Source organism: Triticum urartu, chromosome 3 (assembly GCF_003073215.2).
Source record: "Triticum urartu cultivar G1812 chromosome 3, Tu2.1, whole genome shotgun sequence".
Lineage (NCBI taxonomy): Eukaryota > Viridiplantae > Streptophyta > Magnoliopsida > Poales > Poaceae > Triticum > Triticum urartu.
The window spans coordinates 515,663,991-515,681,361 of NC_053024.1; positions in this window are offsets into that span (position 1 = coordinate 515,663,991).

The window sequence follows — 17,371 nt, forward strand, 5'->3', positions numbered from 1 at the left end:
CGAAGTTGATGGTGCGCTCAGGAGTCTTGAAGGACTTGCGAAGCTATGACACGTGAAACACATCGTGCACATTTGCGAAGTTGGACGGAAGCTCAAGTTGATAGGAGAGATCGTCTCTTTTTCCAATGATCTTGAAAGGACCCACATATCTCGGGGCAAGCTTCCATTTGATACTGAAGCGACGAGTGCCTTTCATTGGAGAGACGCGGAGGTATACATGGTCTCTGGTCTCGAAAGCCAAGTCATGGTGCTTACTACCATAGTAACTCTTCTGGCGTGATTGTGCGGCTTTGAGATTTTCACGGATGACTTTACACATTTCTTCAACTTCTGTGATTAAGTCATTGCCAAGAAGTCGGCATTCACCAGTCTCTGACCAATTGAGAGGAGTACGGCACTTTCTGCCATAGAGAATTTCGAATGGGGCCTTGCCCGAACTCGCTTGGAAGCTATTGTTGTAGGAGAACTCTGCATATGGAATACAATCTTCCCACTTCATACCGAAGGAAATGACACAAGCCCTGAGCATATCTTCAAGGATTTGATTTACTCGCTCGACTTGGCCACTAGTTTGAGGATGGAAAGTTGTGCTGAAGCGAATGTTGGTGCCCATGGCCTTCTGGAAGGAGTCCCGGAACTTGGAAGTGAAAATGCTTCCGCGGTCTGAAGAGATCACTTGTGGAATACTGTGCAAGGAGACAATCCTGGAGGTGTATAGCTCTGCTAACTGAGCTGCTGTGATAGATTCTTTGATTGGAAGGAAATGGGCCACTTTTGTAAGCTTGTCGATGACAACGAAGATAGCATCATTTCCATGCTTGGACTTGGGAAATCCAGTCACGAAGTCCATCTCGACATGGTCAAACTTCCATTCTGGAATAGCAAGAGGTTGGAGGAGACCAGCTGGTCATTGGTGTTCTGCTTTCACCCTTCTGCAGACATCACATTCATTCACGAATTTAGCAATTTCTCGCTTCATTCGAGTCCACCAATACGACTGCTTGAGGTCATGGTACATCTTCGTACTTCCAGGATGAATGGATAAAAGGGAATTGTGCGCCTTGTTCATAATGACTTTCCTTAGATCACCTTTAGGAACCACAATCTAGTCCTCGAAGAATGGAGTGTCTTTGTCATCAATGCGATAGCACTTGTATTTGGGTTGGCTCTTGGCAATCCCATGTTTCACCTTCTTCACCATGGTATCCAGGAGTTGTGCCTCACGAATTTGATCTTCCAAAGTAGGAGAGACTTGGAGGTTGACAAGAAAGCCTTGAGGAACAACTTGGAGATTCAGTTTGCGGAAAGCTTCACAAAGGTCCAGTTGGAAGGGCTTGAGAATTAAGCTGTTGCAGTAAGCCTTCCTGCTCAAAGCATCTACAATGACATTGGCCTTGCCTGGAGTATGTTCAATACTGGGATTGCATTCTTGAATCATTTCGACCCATCGAGTCTGCCTGAGGTTGAGGTTGGGTTGGGTGAAGATGTACTTGAGGCTCTTATGATCTGTGAAGATGTCCACTTTCCTTCCCAGCAAGAGATGTCTCCACGTTAATAATGCACGAACAACTGCCGCCAACTCAAGATCATGAGTGGGGTAGTCCCTTTCGTTGGGCTTTAACTGGCGAGAGGTATAAGCCACAACTTTATTCTCTTGCATTAACACAGCACCGAGACCTTGTAAGGAGGCATCACAGAAAACTTCAAATGGCTTGGATTCGTCAGGAGGAGTTAAGACAGGAGCTGTGACCAGCTTCTCTTTGAGGGTGTTGAAAGTAACGTCACACTCAAGCGTCCAGACATACTTGACATGCTTCTGGAGGAGGTTGGAAAGAGGCTTTGCAATCTTAGAGAAATTCTCAATGAATCTTCGACAATAGCTTGCAAGCCCAAGAAAACTGCGGAGCTGCTTGGCATTCTGAGGAGGTTCCCAATTCACAATTGCGGACACCTTCTCGGGATTAACAGCGATGCCCTTGGCGGATATGATATGACCAAGGTAAAGAACTTCGTCAAGCCAGAACTCACACTTAGAAAACTTCGCATGGAATTGATGCTCTCTGAGTTTGTCGAGCACCAATCTCAAATGCTTGGCATGATCCTCCTTATTCTTGGAAAAGACCAAGATATCATCGAGATACACCAGGACGAAATCATTTGTGTAAGGGTTGAATATGAAGTTCATCATGCGAGAGAATGTTGGGGGAGCATTGACAAGGCCGAAAGACATGACAGTATATTCATAAGACCCATAGCTTGTTCTGAATGCTATCTTGGGGATATCTTGTTCACGAATGCGAATCTGATGATAACCCATACGGAGGTCAAGCTTGGAGAATACTTTAGCACCTTTAAGTTGCTCGAATAGCTCATTGATGTTGGGAAGTGGATACTTTTTCTTTATTGTCTTCTTGTTCAATGGACGATAGTCGACGCAGAGTCGTTCTGTTCCATCCTTCTTCTTGACAAAAAGGACACCACAATCCCATGGAGATGAACTCAGTCTGACAGACCCATACGCTCTTGTTCATCGAGTTGTTTCTTCAACTCCTTCAACTCCTCTGGTCCAAACTTGTAAGGGCACTTGCAAACAGGTTTCGCGCCAGGCTCAAGATCGATAACGAATTCAACTGGCCGGTGGGGAGGCATTCCCGGAAGCTCTTCTGGAAAGACGTCTTAGTATTCGCAAACGACTAGAATCTGAGAGATGGCATTCAACTCGCCCTTCTCATTGAGAGAAAACAGTCGAATGGTTTCGTCCCGAGCGGCATAGATGACCACTTCCTCAGAAGAGTGTGTCAATTGAATTTCCCTGGCGGCACAATCAAGCTGAGCCTTGTGCTTAGAAAGCCAGTCCATACTGAGAATTAGATCAATATCTGAGTCACCAAGAACAATTGGAGAAGACAGAAATTTATAGTTGCCCAACTGGACAGAGACATCGGGAGCAACCAAACTAGAAGTCATAAGCTTTCCCGGAGAAACAACTTGCATAACTTTTGACAAAATCTCTGTGTCAACATTGTGTTCCGATGCAAATGGGTATGACATGAAAGAATGTGATGCACCAGTATCAAATAAGACTTTAGTAGGGATGGAGTTAACTGGAAGGTTACCCATGATCACTTCTGAAGAATCCTCTGCCTGAGCTGCGTTCATCATGTTCACCTTAGCATGCTTGGGATTATGCTTGACCACTACATTGATTGAAGATCTCACAGGAGGAGGAGGCGGAAGGCGCCTTTGGTTGAAGCATTTTTTGCATAGTGCCCTTTTTGCTGACACTTGTTGCAAGTAACCTCTGAGAGCGGACGATGATAAGGAGCACTTGACCTTGGAGTTTGAGACTGAGCTTTGTTCTGATAGCCTGGGTTGGGTGGGTGGGAAGATCCATTGCCACATTTGCTCTTCTGCTAGTAGGGCTGTGTCAGGACCCCGATTCCAAGTCACATCGATCTAGCCGGTAACACCTCATATCACATTGCGGCCTCACGCACGGTATCCCACGGGTGTCGCCTTACCATGGGCCGGGACCGTTTGCGCCTTTTGGCTCACGTATATGATAGTGTCGCTAGCATCCATATGACAGAGAACCCGGGCCGACATGGCTAGTCGTGAACCCAAAGCGGCACAGACCTATGGAGACAGGCATACATGAATCACATCGAACATGTCGGTCATCAACGAGTGAAATCGGGCTGTAGCACAGGGCTAACAGGACTCCGGGGAACCCGGGCTGTAGCAGGCTAGGCAGGACTCCGGATGTCACCGCATGACATTTCCCCGAAGGGACAGACATAGGAATGAAGTGAAACACATGCCGGCCAGTCAAGTGTCCAGAGCAGTAGTGCTGGGCTAGCAGGACTCCGGTGAACCGGGCTGTAGCGGACTACTATCGCTCATGAAGCACTAGACTACATTTCCCCATATGAGAGGCTACCAAGGATAAACAACCAGATTGTCGGATCCCGCTCATACCGAGCATTTCAATCATACACACAATATGCCCGATATGAGTGCATACAACATGGCATCACAACAAAACTCTACAACTCAAGTACTTTATTTAAAGGCTCCAGAGAGCCATACATAACATGTTCATACAGGTAGGGGTCACATGACCCAACACTCAAGTCATACAAGCATACAAGCACATGCGGAAGCAAATAGTCTGAGTACAGACACTAGAAAAAAGAAGGCTTCTCGAAGCCTGTCTATCTACATAGGGCCCTCCATGGCCAAGATCACCACCTGGGTGGCTAGTCACTCGTCGACATCAAGGTCTACGTAGAACCCATCGGAGGGGGCGGTGTTGTCGTCTGAAAATGATAATTAAGCAAACATGAGTACAAAGGTACTCAGCAAGTCTTACATCAGAACCTACCATACATGCTTATTCTCAAGAAGGTGGTGGAGTTATAGCAGCAAGCCAGCTTTGACTCTTGGCTAAGCTATCCTACGAGACTCCACTAGTAAAATAGTTTTCGCACACAAGTCCACTACTCACCAACACAATACTCCACCGGGGATCCTCCCTCGTCATCCTACGAGAGGGCCATCCTCGGTACTCACACTTATCTTGAGTCTTTTAGTAGTATCCATTAACTTGTCTATGAAATGTATAGGCAACCAAGTAGTCCTTTACCGCGGACACGGCTATTCAATAGTTTTATACCCTGCAGGGGTGTACCTCGTCACACATGTTTCCACCACTTAGCGTCTGCACACGACATGTGCTCGGCAGACTTCAAGCGAAAACCGACGTGGGTGTAGACCACAACCTGACTAACCGCACAAGTCTCTAGTCCAGGTTTATCGCCTATTCAGGTTCCATCCGCAAGGAAATCCGGCCAGGGTGTCCTCAACGGCCCCAAAAGATGTGTATAGGGTCCCGAGACGCCAAACGGGCGCCCGGCATACCCGGCCATAGTGTATCTACTGCATCATAGCCCACCCCTAGGGTCAGCGCTACGCACGGCCGCCAACACATAACCTACAAACACCAGAAACTAGTTGCAACTCCTGGACAGAGGGCGAGAGGGGTCAGTAAGTCGAGCGGGGTCATATTTCAGGGCCCAATGTGTGGTAGTAGCTGAATCTTAAATCACGCATACAGATCTCAGTTCTTATGGACGGCCTCAATGAAACAACCCACCATGTACTCCTACATGGCCTCTCATCGATACCTTTACCAAAACATGTTCAACACATCCCTCACATTACCGACATAATCATTTCACTCTAGCCCATCACCCGGATGAACCAGACCTGACACAACTCTAAGCATAGCAGGCATAGCAAGGTAGGAACCACATACATGGCTCAATCAACTCCTACACATGCTAGTGGGTTTCATCTAGTTACTGTGGCAATGACAGGTCATGCAGAGGATAAGGGTTCAACTACCGCAACACATAGTAGTTTGAATCGCGTTGTCTTAATGCAGTAAACAAGAGCAGAAGCGAGAACATGGGTTTGTATCGGAATGATCGATGGGTTGCTTGCCTGATGTAGTGGTAGTAGGGTACTGCCCTTCAGACGGATACTCGGGGTTATCCTCGGAGGCAGAACCTACCACGAAAGACACACCGAACATAATCAACACATGACAATATGCAACAATATGATGCATGCTATGACATGGCAAAATGAATGTGTCTTGGCCTAATGCAAGCTAAAACAGAAAGGAATGAACCCATTTGAATCAAAGATTCAAATGATAGTTCATTTAACTTAGCCTTATTAGTGCATTATCTTATTTTGCTTAAACAGCAAGGTTATCTTGTTTTGTCATGCATGAAACCATTACAGATGGATAGATTGAATTTTTCTGATCATTTTTCATATATAAATCTTTGCATTTGGAGCTATGGTTGATTTTCTATGATTTTTAGAAGTTTTGGCTATTTTCTGGAATTTCCTATTAAAGAATAAATCCAGTAATTGAATTAATGCGTCAGCATGACATAGGTGTGACGTCAGCGGGTCAACTGGGTCGGCCAGGTCAAACCTGACTGGTGGGCCCTGTCTGTCAGTGTCTCAGCTAATTAACAGGATTAAGTTAACACTAACTACTGTCAGTGGGGCCTGGGCCCACATGTTAGTGACTAAACTAATTAAAATTAGTTAAAACTAATCCTAAACTAATTAGTAGGCCGGCCCCACCTGTCATAGACTCAGGGGGGAAGTCAACCTGGGCCGACACGGGGTCAAACCGAGTCAAACTCGCCGGCGAGGCCAGACGCGGCGGAGGGCTCGGGTTTTGCACTCCGGCGACCAAAAGGATGGCGGAGACCATCTACGTGTTGCGGGGAGTGAGCCGCGTCGAGTGGTGGCAGTAGCCGGAGCTGGGGTGGCCGGAAACGACGCCGGCAACGAGTTTGGTGGCGGTCGGAGCTCGGGTGAGGTCGAGCTAGTCGCTAGGGGGCACAGAGAGGCGCGTGGTTTGGTGCGTTGAGCTCCTGGGGGTGCGGTAGGACTAGTGGACAGGGTGGCGCGGCCATTGGGTGGCCGGAGCCTCGTCGGCGACGAGCTCCGCGGCGGTGCGTGCGGGTGAGCTACGTGCAGTCGCTACGGGGCTCGAGAGAGGGAACAGAGAGGGTGGAGAGGTGGCTGAGCTCACGGGGGTCACGTCGAGGCAGTCGGCGAGGTCGGGGATGAGCTGATGCGGCGGGGACGGCGAAGGGGATCTCCGGTGGCCAGAGTTGAAGATGAGCTCGGTGCAGCGTCTCCGGGGCGAGCGAGCGCTCGGGGATGGGTTGGGGCGAAGTAGTGGACGACGGCGGAGCTCGTGGACATGATGGCGCGGCGTGAGGACGACAGAGGGCGTGGCTACGACGACGGTGCGACGGCAGGGGCGTCAACCATGGTGGGGAACGGCGAGGGAGAGAGACAGGGGGGAATGGCGTGTCCAGGGGTTTCGGTGCGCGACGTGGAGGCGTCCAGGGGCGCGGGTGGCAAGCAGGTGGCGCCGTGGCGAGCTCGGGCACGCCGGCGTCACCTCCCTGCCTGCCTGGCGGGGAAGAAGCAGCTGGCTGGCGCGGGCCAGCACAGTGCTGGGCCGCCAGGTGGGCCGACTGGTGGGTTAGGTGGGCTGCGCCAGGTAAGTTTCTCTCTCTCTCTCTCTCTCTCTCTCTCTTTTTCTGTTTTTTATATATTCTATTATTTCTGTATCTTCAGGGCTTTATTTAAAATGCCAAGGCATTTCCAAAAATCATAAAATTAATCATGGCTACTGCTTAGAATATATACAACAACAAACATTTTAGTTTATGATTATTTGAGCATTTAAAATATTTTATAGCATTTAAATGCCCAAATGCAAATACTATAAGAATTAATCCAATGACCTTAAGATGTCCTAGAAAAATGTGCACCATTTTTGTCAAAGGTTTTAACCCAAAACAAAATGGGTGGGCTTTTTAGAAGGGCATTTCAGGTTCATTGAAAAAAGTTTTTAGTAAACCCTAGTTGTTCCAAGGGGGTGCTGGGGGTTCTGTCATCCCCATTTCAGTTTTCTGGGAATTTAAACATGATGCACATGTTCAACCAATCCTAATGCATGACTAACACAGGGATGTGACAGGCTGGCGAAACGAAGGAGGAGGCAACCAGAACTTATGTTGCTTAGCTGCCACTTGTGATGAAGAAGAAGACTAAACTACATGCCTGACTCTCTTCTTAGAAGCCTCACACTTGAGCTGAGCAGCTTCTTGCTTTAGTGCCATGTTATAGAATTGATCGAACTTGGTCGGCTCAAGAAGCACGAGAGCTAACTATAGATCCTCTCTGAGGCCACCTCTGAATTGATAGATCATACTCTTTTTATCAGGAACGTCTTGTTTAGCGAAGCGAGCAAGTTTATGAAACTGGATATTATATTGGTACACGGACATGCTGCCTTGCTTGAGATTGTGAAACTCCTCACGCTTGCTCTCAGCCACACTTGGTGGAATGTGATGAGCTTTAAAGTCTCGGCGGAAATCATCCCAGGTAATCACACGACCTTCTCTGGAATCTCTGTATTGTTGATACCACTCATCAGCTTGGTCCTTGAGTTGAAACGAAGAAAACTTGACAAAGTCCTCAGGTCTGACATTGCTACATTCAAAATGCTTGCAAATGTCCACGAGCCAATCGTTGGCATATGTGGCCTCGACACATTTGCTGAAAGACTTCGGCTGGTTTGCGAGGAACTGGTTGAGGGTAGCAAACTGAGGCTAATTGTTGCCTTGGCCTTGATTTCCTTGATTGCCTTGCACTTGGTTGCGCTCTTGCGAGAGTTGCAAAAGCATCTGAGTGTTGGCGTTGGTGGCTGCCATGATAGCTTGCCATGCCTTCGGAGGTGGAGGTGGTGGCGAAGGGTTTGACTGATTCCCATCATTGCGGTCCGGATTCTGACGTGTTGGATGAGCCATCCTGAAAAGGGTGACATCCGTTAGAATCTTGAAAGACAGATATTCAACATGAATCAATGGATAGAAATTGCAACATATAGTCTTAAAATTCGAACAAGGATGAACGAATGAATTTCAAAGTAAATCATCACACGTCCATAAGGTTGAGAAGCCACTTAGATAAAGGTAGATGAATAAAGCAACAAGGTACGGATATGAACAAATAAATGGTAAGGATTACCCAATCACAAACCAAATATCTGCGGGAAGAAATACTAGAGCTACTTGAATTCCTACCTATGAAACTCCCGAAACTCTCTGGTTATGCAATCGGGTGTTGGGGATACAGGGGAAGCATAATATCTCACCCAACCTAACAATTTCTACATTCAACTATATCCATCCTTCAACATATAACCAAGAAACCTTCGGAAATCATGTACCTCAACCTTTGAAAAGCATCCGTTATACGAGTTATGTCAATACTCCCGAACTCCCACCCCAGTACTGGGTGACGTTGAGGTTATCTCACCAACAACTGCAGAAAAGAGATTTTCGATGTCGGCGAACTCAGGTATTCCAGAACTGCAATGATAAAATTGTGATGACAACACCTTGGAACTCAACTCCTCGGGACACTGCCACAACCCCTGAATGTCAGGAGGCACCAAGAACAATGTTCTCGTCAAAATACTATCGGAATGATTCCAAGATACCCACGTGATCCTATTTTTTTGTGAAATTTGAGGAGAGAAGAGTCAAAACGTCTACGTCAGGAGGCCTCACCAGAGCGACGAAGGGACTGAGGAGTAAAAAGAATCCTACTCTCCGATATATATAATCCTAAGACTCAAAACACTTTGTTCTAGACTCAACAACGTCAGCGATTCGATCAAGCAGGGGGCTCCTAAGTCGGGGATGGCTCTGATTACCAACTTGTAACACCCACAATGCAGCTATATCTCCCACGTGTCGGGGCACGACTTAGAGGCATAGCTGCATGGTAGTTTTGTTGCAAGAGGGGTAATCTTCACACAATCCCATATGCTAAATAAGAAAGGGATAAAGAGTTGGCTTACAATCGCCACTTCACACAATACATAAATAATTCATACACCATCCAAATACACTCAAAGACCGGCTATAGTCAAATGTGAATAAAAAGGAAGATAAACCCCAAATGCTAGATCCCTGATCGTCCCAACTGGGCTCCACTACTGATCATCAGGAAAAGAAACATAGTAACGGCCTGAATCCTCGTCGAACTCCCACTTGAGTTCGGTATCATCACCTGCACTGGTATCCTCGGCACCTACAACTGATTGGAAGTATCCGTGAGTCACGAGGACTCGGCAATCTCACACCCGCGAGATCAAGACTATTTCAGCTTATGGGTAGGAAAGAGTAGTGAGGTGGAGCTATAGCAAGCACTAAGCATATATGGTGCCTAACATACGCAAATGAGAGCGAGAAGAGAAGCAACGCAACGGTCGAGAAGCTAGAAGTGATCAAGAAGTGATCCTGAGACTACTTACATTCAAGCATAACACAAGGCCGTGTTCACTTCCCGGACTCCACCGAAAAGAGACCATCACGGCAACACATGCAGTTGATTCATTTTAATTAAGTTAGTTGTCAAGTTCTCTACAACCGGATATTAACAAATTCCCATCTACCACATAACCGTGGGTGCGACTCTCGAAAGTTTATACCCTCCAGGGGTGTCCCAACTTAGCCCATCACAAGCTCTCACGGTCAACGAAGGATATTCCTTCTCCCGGGAAGACCCGATCAGTCTCGAAATCCCAGTTACAAGACATTTCGACAATGGTAAAACAAGACTAGCGAAACACCCGATGTCCCGACATATCCCGATAGGAGTCGCACGTATCTCGTTCTTAGGGAAACACCGGATGAGACATCCTACGAGTAAACCCAACCCTCAAGTTTCCTCGAGGTGGCCCCGCAGTCTACTCGGTTCGGACCAACACTCAGAGGAGCACTGGCCCGAGGGGGTTAAAATAAAGATGACCCTTGAGTATGCAGAACCCAAATGAAAAGGCTTAGGTAGGCAAATGTAAAACCAAGGTTGGGCCTTGCTGGAGGAGTTTTATTCAAGGCGAACTGTCAAGGGGTTCCCATAACACCCAACCGTGTAAGGAACACAAAATCAAGGAACATAACACCGGTATGACGGAAACTAGGGCGGCAAGAGTGGAACAAAACACCTGGCAAAAGGCCGAGCCTTCCACCCTTTACCAAGTATATAGATGCATTAAAGTAAATAAGAGATAATAATGATATCCCAACAATATCCATGTTCCAACATGGAACAAACTTCAACTTCACCTGCAACTAGCAATGCTATAAGAGGGGCTGAGCAAAAGCGGTAACATAGCCAAACAACGGTTTGCTAGGAAGTTGGGTTAGAGGCTTGACATGGCAACATGGGAGGCATGATATAGCAAGTGGTAGGTAGTGCGACATAGCGATAGAGCGAACAACTAGCAAGCAAAGATAGAAGTGATTTCGAGGGTATGGTCATCTTGCCTGCAAAGTTCTTAGAGTTGTCGAAAGCTTAATCCTCGTAAGCGTACTCAACAGGTTCCTCATTCACGTACTCGTCTTCTGGCTCTACCCAAGGCAAGAACACAAGCAATGGAACAACAATCAATCATGGTGCAATGCACAAGCAACATGATGCAATACATGGCATGATATGCAAGACATGGTATGCAATGCACATGCGTGCTCCGGAAGGTAAAGAATGATCAAGGCATCAACTTGGCAAACCAAGTACGCCACTGGAAAGATGAGATGATTTCGGTTGAAATCGATATAAAGATCACCGGAAACGGATGCACGGTTTGCAAATGGCAAGCATCACAAGAAAGACGCAAATCTGCGGTTAACAGCATGATGCCACTTAGAATGCAACAAGAAACTAAGCTACTGCACTCCAACATAGCAACAAAGCATATGGAAGTGATGTAAAAGAGATGGTTGACAAAACATGAACACTGAGCTACGGCTAAATCACACAGGAACATGTTCAAACATGCATGGCAGTAGTGCAAAAGATATCAGCTTCACAGACTTAGTGAAAATACTAACATGTCAAAAACAATATCAGGAAGCAACGTTTAGAGCAAGCAAACAAAATGCTACAGGAATATATCATAGCAAACAAAGGCATGGAATGACACTACTAAATGCATAGAACAAAATTCCCTTACAGAACATGAGCCAAAAAGGCACAGAAGATATGATGGCACCCATGTAAACATAGCAAGTTTTATTAACAGTTCAGGCACAGAAGAAAAACAGAGCATGTTATAAACAGATTTATGATAGCGACTTTGCGAGCTCATGCCACTCACCATAAAGAATTGCATGACAACATAAGCATACCAATAGCAATATGACATGTTCATGAAGCTAACCATGGCAAGATCAAGTTAATAGGATGCATGGATCACTAGCAACAACCATGGCAATATGGGATTAACATGTTAACAAACTGCCAGGAACATTTTATAGCAAAAGTGGAGCAAGAAAAAGACATGCTAGAGCACTCCATAATTGCAAACAGGGGCATGAATGGATAGAGCATAACCACATGTTCAAAACATCCTTATTGAAGTATCCCAAAATAAGCATTGATCACTATGTAGCATCAAGTTTACATGGCATCAAAATAACAGCAGGGAAAAGACTTGGCAAAATCCTAAGTCCCTAAAAACAGCAACATCACAGAGCCTAGTTTGCATGCTTGTGCTAGTCACCACATAGATCACAAAATACAAGACTTGCACCCCTGTAAAGATGGCATGATGTAGTTCAAAACACATGTAGACCTCATGCTCATATGATGCACACATCAAATGCAGCAAAAATGACAAATCACCATGATCTGATAAGCACCATCAGCTAACATTTTATAGCACTCTTGCAACAATGAAAATGGCATCATAAAGGATAGTAACATGCATGGAAATGCTTCTAACATGAACAGCTCAACGAGGCGAGCAGTTTGACATATCATATGCATGATTTGGAGCACCGAGCACTGAGATACAACATGATGAACATGGCATGAAAATAACAGGGACTTGGAGAAAAACAGAGTCAACCTCACGAGATCTAGGGTTTCCGGGTGCGGTCCATGAGGTTCACCGAAGAAGTCGCCGGAGGAGAGGGAGACGGTGGCCGGAGGGTGGGGAGCTCGCCGGAGCTCGTGGAGGGAGCAGATCCGGTCGCTCCTCGACCGGATCGGGGCGGAGGCGGCTGTGAGGAGGCCGAGCGGCAGAGGCATGTCGACAGCGGAGGGCGCGGTTGGCAGTGAGGCGGCGGGCCAGTGAGGTGGGCGGCGGCGCGGGCGGGCGATGCGGGCGGGCGATGCGGGCGCGGGTTGACCGGCATGGGGAGGCGCGGGCGGTGCTCGGGCTTCGGGGGCCCGCCCCGGGATGCGCGGTGGGAGGTGGCGGCGGCCACGTGGCAGCACGCCACTAGCTGCGGGCGGCGGCGGCGACTCGTCTGGTGGAATCCGGATGTGTCCGGCGGCTGAGTGGGGCGATTGCTAGGGTTTTGACCCGGAAATTGGGAGGGGGTGCACATATTTATAGGTAGAGGGAGTTTGGAGTGTCCAAATGAGGTGCGGTTTTCGCCCACACGATCATGATCCGACGACGAAGAACATGGAGATGGTTTAGATGGGTTATTGGGCTGTTTTGTAGGGATGTTGGGCTGCAACACCAAAGAGGCTTTTGCGGTTACCCGGTTAATCGTTGGAGCATCAAACGGCCTCCAAATGGAACGAAATTTGACAGGCAGTCTACCGGTGGTGTACCAAGGCCACTTGACAAATCTCGGCCCATTCCGAGAATGTTTTACTCCCGCTCACGAAAAGAGACAAGAGGGGTGCCCCGGTGCATGTGGGAGTGTCGGATTACGAAACGTACAATGGGGAAAAGGTTCAGACGCATGAGACGAACACGAATGCAAATGCGATGCACATGATGACATGATATGAAAATGCATGACATGAACAAAATGCAAAACAAAGACAAAACCCAACCACGAAGGGAATTTCATAACTTAAAGCCGAAAATGGCAAGAGTCGGAGTTACAAATATGGCAACTTACATCCAGGGTGTTACATCCGCTTACCAACTATGGGGAAATTTCGGTGTCGGTGATCGCATGTACTATGATATTGGTGCTGCAATGTCATATGGTGGCGCTTCTTTTTTCAGGTGGTGGGAGCGTGCGCGGGATTGATATTTTTTATAGACATTTGCTGCTGATTGGTTTAAAAAATTGTTGTCCTGGTCAAAATCGTAAACCAAATTCAAAATTGAATACCTTAATTGAATGAAAGAGTTACAGTATTAAGGAACACAGTAAATTAAAAGAATTGAATGAAAGAGCTTGAGAAAATGTTGATCTAGTCAAAATGGGTTGACCCAATTCTAAATTAAATACCTCAATTAATTCTGAGGCTAAATATTATGAAGCATAGTGTATAGTATAAAAAGAATTGAGGGAGGGAGCTTTGAAAAATTGTTGACCCGGTCAAAATCGGGTTAGCCAATCCTAATTGGAGACCTCAACTAAATGTGGGCTCTTTAAAACTAGGAAGCTTAGTGTTACGGAGTATTACTAGCAAAGTAGCATGTGCATTATAAGGGAAAAAGAAAATATTGCATGGCCCTTACCCAATAACCATGACTAAGAGCACTCTTGGCATAAGACAAGGAATCTGCTTTTTCATGCAAGATTTTGCCGGGGCGTACATGCACGGTTATCGACGGTTTCTTTCATCTCCAATTTGGCTTTGATGAGGCGTTCATTGCAATCCAGTCCGGCTTCGGTATGAAAGAAAGATCAGAAGAGAAAGAGAGAGGTGTTGCTCAAAAGGTGCCAGCCTCCACTCTAGCTAAGAGAGGTATATCACTGATACATACTACTGTCGGAAGCTCAGATACAAGGCAATCCAAGTCCATGCCTGAGAAGCCAACAAATAAAAGGGGAAGGAAGAGGATAGTACATGTCCACCAGCAAAGAAGCCAAGGATGATGCTATGCCCAAGACAGCATCCCCAGCCGCCAAGGCAAAAGACTGCTACAAAGGTCAAGGGCAAGACCACAACAAAAATTGTTGCATCTCAGAAGAACAAGGCCCTAGTGCCTAAGAGAGTTGAAGAAGATGCCCGAGCGCACCTCAACAAGCTAAGACCATTCCCGCCTGCTCATGATGACTCTCATCTAGAGGCAGAGAACACGAAGGAACGAAAGGATAAAGGACTGAGGAGATGGAGGACCACTGATCCATATGCCATCAGAAGGAGAACAGTCGTGGATTATTGTTTCCACACCAAGGAGCAATAGGACTTCTATGAGACTGTGCTTCTTGACAAGAGACCATCTATGAGTGATATGAGATGGGTAGACTAGACTACATAGATGATCACCCATACAACTTCCTCAATGTGCATGAGAACTTCAAGACACATGAGATTGATGGATTCATTGGCAAATAATTGACTGCATGGAATGATGAGCTCATTATGAAACTCTACTCTACATCACACTTCTATTCCGATGGCATGATCAAATGGATGACAAACGGTGCCAGGTATGAATATTTAGTGGAAGAATAGGCTGAACTGATTGGTACCCCAGAGAATGGAGAGAACTGTGTGGACGTTTATGCCAAGCCCCACATGGAGCACAACTCCATGGCCAACATGTATACGGATATCCCTCCGGGTTGTCTTGCTAAGAACAAGTTGGGATCCGTCTACTATATGTTGCCAGGACTTGCTACTATCAACACCATTCTGAGGCACACTATTAGTCCCAAGTCAGGAGATGGCAGGATGATCCGTGGCTACTCAACTGATATGTTGCATCATATTGACAATTTCACTAGGTTTAAGTCATGGATCTCATAGTTGAAACAGTAAAGAGAACATCTGCAGATTGGAAGAGGTCTTGTGGATTTGCACCCCATATTCAGATGCTTATCAACTCCAAAGTTGGTAGCAATGTTTATATGCTTGACCGCAAGCATTTTCCACTTTAACTACAATTGGAGGACTGCATAGTCATGATGGAGGCATCACACGCCACCAGTACATCGAGCTCCTAAACAAACGGTTTTTAACCCCTTTCCGCGACGGCATTTGGAACCGTCGCCAAGTGAGTGTGGGCGATAGGGGAGTCCTTCCCACACGACCCAAAAACCATCGGGGATAGGCCCTCCTGGCACACACGTTCAGAAAAATGAGGTCGTGTGCGACAGACGAGCGCTCAAATACGGAAATACGTACAGTAGAGCTAAAACAAATACAATTATACGGTGAAATTGTTTCCGGCCGCAAGTACATCCCACACAGTGAGTCCCCGCTAAACGTTTCTGTACGTATGTACATCCCACACAGTCGCTCCAAGGAAAATGTTTCCGTTCACAGGTACATCACACACAATTTTTCCCGTTAAATTGTTTGCGTTAATGAATATATCACACACGGTCCGTGGAAGAAACTGTGTGGCAAAGGCAGGCTATCCATCACACATAGTTTTTATGTGGTAAACGTTTGCACAAGGTGGCCTAACGCAAACAGTTTTCAAGAGAAAGTCGTGTGTGATTGTTCATTAATCCAACACGGTTTATTCCTAAAAACTGTGTGCGTTGCCTAAGGTCATCACCCACGGTATTTTTTCAACAACTGTTTGCAATAGCAAAACCCAATTAGCAGGCTAATTCACCATTAGCAGGCTATTTATCCGATTATTCATAATCCATTTATTAATCTAATTGACATTTTCATATTAAGCACACAATATATTTCATTTTCATAATTGAAATACATCAGAGTACAACATCATATAGCTTCAGCACTCGGCTACCCCATTACACAACTACACCAGGACCAAGTTTCACATGCCACATCTATAACCTTTCGAAATTAGCATCATAGACGGTACATAGACAGATGTATCTCATCTGGAAAACTGCTGAAGCACAAGACGAATATTGAGCCTCCATTGATGTTGAAGGTCTTTGTAACTTTAGGCCAGTGCCTGTGGATGATTGACCGTCCATCCTTCGTCCTCTTCAGGAACACTTCAATATTGAACCGTGGGTGTTGTATGAATACCTTTCTCGCCTCCTGACCATACAGGTGGTTTGAGAGGTAATCATCAGTGAACTGCTTTGGAAAGGCCTGAAAACAAGGATGTGCATAAATATCTTCTCTATATTGGAAATGGGGCAAAGGAATAAAAAAGGAAAGGTATAATAGTTAGTACCATCCTGTAGTGAACTGATGTCTTCTTCATTGTGCAGACAAAAATCTTGTTGTTTTTTGTCGCTAATTTCTTTATCCTAACAATCTTTATGATTTTCTTGACTTGACTGATATTCATGGACAACTCATTTCCCCATATGCAAAAAGGGTTGAACAGTGGGTCAAAACCTCTGACAGCAGGACCTACATGTGCAAGACCAAATTGTTTAAAACCTAAATATTATAATGGTTCCTGTAATTGCACAATAATGTGCTATTAGACAATGGACCATGCATGTGCTAACCTCGATTGTAAACCTCAGTGCTTCCCATTGTTTTCCTGCAACACATATAAGGTAGTTAGTCATCAGGTTAAGTAAGGGTTCGCATGCTATCAGTAAAATATGTTGATGAAAAATAAGCACATTGCAGATTCATCAGATTAATTCAAGCCACACGGAAAACCCATTTATCCAAACCAAGCATGATTAAGAACTAGGAAATATATCACTTGTATATGTTTCTCATGTATTAAGTGCAGCCAAATTCGATTTATTCCTCACATGCACAACAATACAAAATTCTACCCACGACAATTGGACATCGCATTGCAGAATTGAACCAAGCAGTTAACTAAACAACACAACAAATGAAGCAAACATTAACTGAGCACCACATTGCA